The 6434-nt window shown below is 33.8% G+C and overlaps 1 long non-coding RNA gene across 3 annotated transcripts in view; it reads left to right on the top strand.

Moving 5' to 3' along the window:
* The window catches only part of LOC106872144 (uncharacterized), a 15153-nt gene extending 8757 nt beyond the window's left edge, over positions 1–6396 (top strand). For all 3 annotated transcript variants that reach the window (XR_008264312.1, XR_001409742.2, XR_008264311.1), the window contains exons 4-5: positions 4370–4441; positions 5575–6396. This is a non-coding gene — a long non-coding RNA (uncharacterized LOC106872144). The remainder of the gene's footprint in view (positions 1–4369; positions 4442–5574) is intronic.
* The last annotated feature ends 38 nt before the right edge of the window (positions 6397–6434 follow it).

Raw genomic sequence — 6434 nt, 5'->3', positions numbered from 1 at the left:
GAGAGAGAGAAAGAGAGAGAGAGAGAGAGAGAGAGAGAGGAGAGAGAGAGAGATGCATGAGCACCAGAAGCAACCTCAGCTTCAATAACATGATGTAGCGTGTGTCATTGCAATGTCCATTAGTAGCATCTAAATTTCTCAGAAGCATTATGCAGCATTCTTTCTTCAGTTTGAGAATGCGTGGTGGAAACCCTGATGGTGTCAGTTTGTTGATGAACTCGATTTGGTACAGAGTTTCATTATCGACTGTATCTGAACTTCAGTATATTTTTAGTTCACCAGAGATCCTGGTCAACAGAAAATCATTCACCAATTGTGCTGCTCCATTTGTTGGAGTAACGATTTTCTATTTGCAAGCCACACAGGGTTTGCGAAGTTATTTTTTAAGTCAGCATATACAAGAAGGTAATTAGCAAGCTCTCTTTCATCAGAATCACCTTCTATAAACAGTCTTAGGTTGTTTGTCAACTCCACTACTACACATGATCGCAAAGAAAACATCTCTTTAGTGTTGCATCAACAATTTATAATCTGACACCATTATTTTGAAGTAAAATATTCTGCTCTCGAGATGCCCAATCCAGTCGGTCATGTGTAACGGACACAGAATCACGTCTACGTCTCCGTGCATATTCAGACATCTGTTTCAGTCGCTTTGCCCTGGTTTCATCTGATTCAGTTGCTCATCTTTTTCTCTGCCGTTGTGTCTTTGCTGCTAAATTTTCTTTTTCAGTCGCACATTTTTTGGACGCCCCATGTTGAATAGCAACATTCAAATGTGATATTTGTGTAATAACGAAGTCAAACCTGGAGTGTCTCTGTTTATATTAGAGAGATAGTGCGAGTGTGTTTGTGTGTAAGAGAAAACATTGCAAACACTGAATGAAAATAAGCATGAAATGAAAACAATTCATGAAAAAAATATCGTATAAGTGAAAACTCGTTAAAAACTATCTTGTTTAGCATGCAAGAAATAGCAGCAATCACATAGGTATTATTATAGCGTTTCAAGCAGCCATACCAACAAAATCACTTCTTCATTTAAAAATAATAAATAAAAATAACGGTATATCAAAAAAATTTCATTTTATCAAAAATATTCATTTAACAAACTCCGGAAACTTATAATGCTCTTGAAATTGTGCCTCGTTTCAAAGTTATATAGCTATTATTAAATTATCATTAATGAAAATAGAGGCGAGCGAGAATGAGAGACTGTTGCAAATAAAAGCTTAAAATGTTGCCTGCAACGAATTAATATTGTTTATTATTAAACATTAAAATCTACTCCGCAGTGAATGCAATGAATATTTAAATTTGCGAGAATTTGGAGTTAAAATAATTCAATAAACTTCAGAAATCGAAATTATAAGAAATTTCTTAGGACATGAATTGCAAAAATTATTTCCAGGCGTCCAAGCTTTTAATATTGCTTTCATTTAGTAGTTTTAGTAATTGTTACATGCCTAATTCATCAGCAGCTTTCTCTGTTATAGATTATTATCATTATTATTATCATTATTATTACCATCATCATCATCATCATCATCATCATCATCATCATCATCATCATCATCAACATCATCATCAACATCATCATCATCAACATCATCATCATCAACATCATCATCATCATCAACATCATCATCATCAACATCATCATCATCAACATCATCATCATCAACATCATCATCATCATCATCATCATCATCAACAACATCAACATCAACATCATCAACATCATCATCAACATCATCATCAACATCATCATCAACAACATCAACATCATCAACATCATCATCAACATCATCATCATCATCATCAACATCATATCATCATCATCATCATCATCATCATCATCATCATCATTTATTGTCTCTGCACAGCTTCCAGCGCTGGAGATGTATTACGGTGCCAGCTGTTCACTACCAGTGAACTAAGGTAGCACCCCTTATTTTTCGACCGGTTCCAAGCAGTGCTCTTTTCTTCAAGTGCTCCACCCTTATTGCAGCCCCTATTTGTTCCATGTACTTCTCAAGATTTTTACTCACTGTTCCCAGGGCTTCAGCAATTATTGGTACTACTACCACCTTTTTCATCGACCAAAACTGTTTAACCTCCCAAGCTGACCTGTCATATCTATCGACTTTTCTTTCTTCCTTATCGCATACCTTGTTGTCAGTTGGGCATGCTATATCTGTGAGCCAGCATATTAAGGCAGTGAGTTAACAGAATCATGAATACGCCGGAGAAAACGCTTAACGTCATTTCGTCGGTCTTTACGTTTAGAGTTCAAATTCCGCCGAAGTTGACTTTGCCTTTCATCCTTTCGGAGTCAAAGAAAGAAATATCAGTTGAGCACTGGGTTAGATGAAATCGACCCTTTAATTCTCCTTACATAACTGCTGATTTTGTGCCAAAATTTTGAAACCATTATTATTTTTATCGGCATAGAGGAAACGGAAATCGATTTACTAAATATAAATATAGAGCTCAAACGAATTTATGTCAATAAAATCTTGACAAAACTCTTTAATTTCTTGAGTTTTAACACTTGAACAATATTTCATAATTGAGAAGAAACGATGTATCGCGTATATTGATTTTAAAAAGAAAAAACGTTATTTTAAGGATGATACAATCGATTGAAGAAATAGTGATTCAAATTGACGTCAGTACATCATCGATCCCAGGATGAAAGTCATGGCGTCCCCAGTATAAAAGTAGAATTTGCTCCAATGTTCTGCGATTCCTGGTAATTCGCTTGTTTATCAGCCTTAATAGGGATTACTTAAGCTGATTCAAAACAGGCACATTTTAGGGAAGACGTACTGTGAATTACATTAGCCACAATACACGCTTGATGTTCCTGTTATAAATCCCTTAAAATACATGAAATATTGAATGCAGTGGGTTTAAACAGAAGGAAGAGTGACAACTAAATTCAGAAAAAGCACCTTACTGTTTCTGACATCCCATTACCGAAATAACAATAAATTTGGATTTTAGCTTCTGGTTAGTCGTATCCAGAATTTCATTTTCTTTTTCAACTCTATTCGTTGATGCTTTTAAGAAAAGCATGGCTATCATGTTATCTAATTTCCTTTTTATACGTCGTATATATAAAATGTATGCATGCATCTACATATCTATGAATCTGTTTGACTGTGCTTGCATGTTTGGGGCTATATAAGATATCAAAGTTATTTTCAGCTGTAATAATAACGAAATAATTAGTATTAGGTTTGACGTAATTGGTATTGTTATTATACATTGATTGAATAGCGACCTATCTCGGTCATATTTAATAATTATAAAACAAATTGCTGATCAAGTTGCACAGCTATTAATTGAACGCCACAGCATGTTTTCTTAACCTGATGGCAAAGTATACATTCTCATATCAAGACTTAGTTTACAAGAATGGAAACAATGTATAAAGTCATTTCCTCTGAAAAGAAGATCCCAGTTGATCTCAAACTGAATTAAAGCAATACAATACATAATTATTAAAGCAAGTTTTATCAAAATTCTATGGTATTCCATCTTTAACATGCTCGTTGTATCTTACGCATATTGTTTCAATTTGTCTGTCTGTCAGTCTCTGTCTCTGTCTCTCTGTGTCTGTCTGTCTGTTTCTCTCTCTCTCTCTCTCTCTCTCTCTCTCGCTTTCAAACATTTCCTTCTTTAATTATTCTACTACAATATATTATCTATATTCTGTACTGCGCTATACACAGCAACGAGAAGTTGAAGGTTAAACATAATCACCGATTAATTTCTTAACTCCAACGTTTCCGTTTTTGGTGTAAATAAGTACCAGCTGAGTACAGAATTTGATGTAAATGATTTATCTCATCTCCCTAAAATTACTGGTCTTGTGCTAAAATTTGAATCTCTTAATATTTCGGAAAATCGTTTTGAATCAGGTTTTATTATGCACCCCTGTTTATTTTCAAAGTTATTCAATCGTTTTATGTCTCTTTAAGGAATCATTTCATACTAGTTTTCTTCACAACTTTTATAGATATAAAAAATATTTTCTTTCAGCTGGTAACAACTCACCTCAGAATGTCATGTAAACAAGCATAACAAAACTTTTATTCCATATATTTACACCTGTGATTCCATTTAATGACACAGCACAAAATAGAATATTTATTGATTGATGTATTATTCGAAAAAGGTTTTATTCCAAATCTAAAACAGAAATCGTATATTTCCTTTGCGATATCTTTGATAAATTTACACAAAATAAATTATTTATTTTCATTCTGTAAATGCCAATATATATTCAGTTTCAGATAATGTGGTTATAACATTAATATTATTCTTCACAAGTATTCCTTGTCTGTATTGAACGAAATAGGTGATGGAATAACTGAAGCCAAGCTTTTCTTCTCGTTAAAGAAAAGATCAATAAGCTGACAGATAGCATAAGGTGACATTTCTCTTCTTTTTTACGTAACGTGAATTTACGTTGATAAAATGTGATAACACATTATTTCTCTCGGATTCCTTTTCATCCTGCACAAGCGCTGGTATTCTTGAACTAAGTACTATAATTCTCTACCTCTTTCTCCCTGTTGGCCTGTGTGTATTCATGTATATATGTACGTATGCATGAATCACTCTTTCATTCCTCTCCCGTCTTTTTTTCTCTGTGTGTATGTGTAGCTTTTTGTAACTTGCCTACTTTCATATCTTAACAAATTTATTAATAATACATACAACCCCCTCCAAACAAAAGTACACACACGCACACGCAGATATATAGTGAAATCCCACTTATCTCAACAACAACTATTCACAACAAATATAACTTTCTGCTTACAAAAAACCCATCAACAAATGTCCTGTTGCTATTCTTAAACTCGACTGAAAGAGCACCATTTAATGTTATTATCCAAATTTATGCCAATGGCCCCTTCGGAGTGTTTTTCATTTAGCAATTCTAACAATGAATGTGTGTGCATGTATGCGTGTGTGTGAGTGTGTGTGTTTGTGTGTGAGAGTGTGTGTGCGAGTGTATGCGTGTGTATATGAATTTATATATATATTTTTATGTACGAATGTATATATCTGCGTAGACATGTATATATATATATATCCAGCTATATATATATATATATATATGTGTGTGTGTGTGTGTGTGTGTCTTTGTGTTTGTCCCTCCTCCTCTACAGCTTGTAAACATGTGTAGGTGTGTTTACGCCCCTGTAACATAACGGTTAGGCGAAAGAGATCGTTGGAATATGCACCAAGCTTTAAAAAAATACTGGGGTCGATTCATTCGACTAAAAATTCTTTAGCATGGCCGCAGTCTAATGACAGAAACAAGTAAAAGATAAAAGATAAAACAACAGTAACATAATTCAAAGTTATTTCATACATAAATTAAGTGCAGAAAAATATTATCTAATTAAAAGTGCGTTTCCATATTTCATGTGGAGCAGAGTAAAATTTTGTCGTTTGAATCTCTCGTCTAATGTGTAGTTGTAATATCATTGGATAACCGTTTGGCAACGCAATAATATTATATACCATATTTTTCTGCCCTTCTATATTGTCAAGGTCATGGAAACCTGGTAGTTAATTTTGAAAATCATGGAATTAAAACCCGATTCGACTTCCACAAAAAATACGATCACGGAGTTCTGCTTTTTTTAAAGCCTAAGTCTGATCTATTTATCACATGTGTCTGATGTACAGGTCATATTTCTGAGGTGCCCATGCATCGTATATGATGCATATACAAATATTTTTCAATCAGCAGCATAATTTGGGCTATATTAAAGGAGAGTTTAATATTACTTAGAACGTATGACACAAGGGTTAACTAAAAATCTGAAACAAGCATGAATATTTAAGACAAGCTTATGAAAACGATTCAGAGAGGCAAAGAGCGAAGAAGACAAAATTTGTTTCGTGAAAAATCAGTGATGATGTCTTTATAACGGTCATACCCATGTTACAATATTCTTACCATACTCCAATATAGGATTGAGTTCTTGCAAAATTCGTTTTGTACAAATGCAATGATGTTACTCCTAACATATTCTGCGATTTCTTATTCATATTCTTCCAAATCTAATTATCCTGAATGACATTTAAACTGGAAATAACTGTGTGGAACACATATCTTCAAATTCCTTTTCGAGACTTGCGTGACAGAAAAATTTGGGTCAAGTAGAGAACTTCAGCAGAGAAAATTATTAAATGGAATGTTGTTTCTAAACTATTTGGAAACTTATTCGTTTGATACTTTGATCACTCTTCACATTTTGCGTGCAAACACATACACATCAATGCGTTCGTGCCCATCTATCTATCTATCTATCTATCTATCTATCTATCTATCTATCTATCTATCTATCTGTCTGTCTGTCTGTCTGTCTGTCTATGTGTCTGTTTGTCTGTCTGTCTGTCTATCT

The sequence above is a fragment of the Octopus bimaculoides genome, chromosome 6 (genome assembly GCF_001194135.2).
Source record: "Octopus bimaculoides isolate UCB-OBI-ISO-001 chromosome 6, ASM119413v2, whole genome shotgun sequence".
Classification (NCBI taxonomy): Eukaryota; Metazoa; Mollusca; class Cephalopoda; order Octopoda; family Octopodidae; genus Octopus; species Octopus bimaculoides.
Note: the sequence above shows the minus strand (reverse complement) of the source record. Positions and strands in the feature narration are given on the sequence as shown.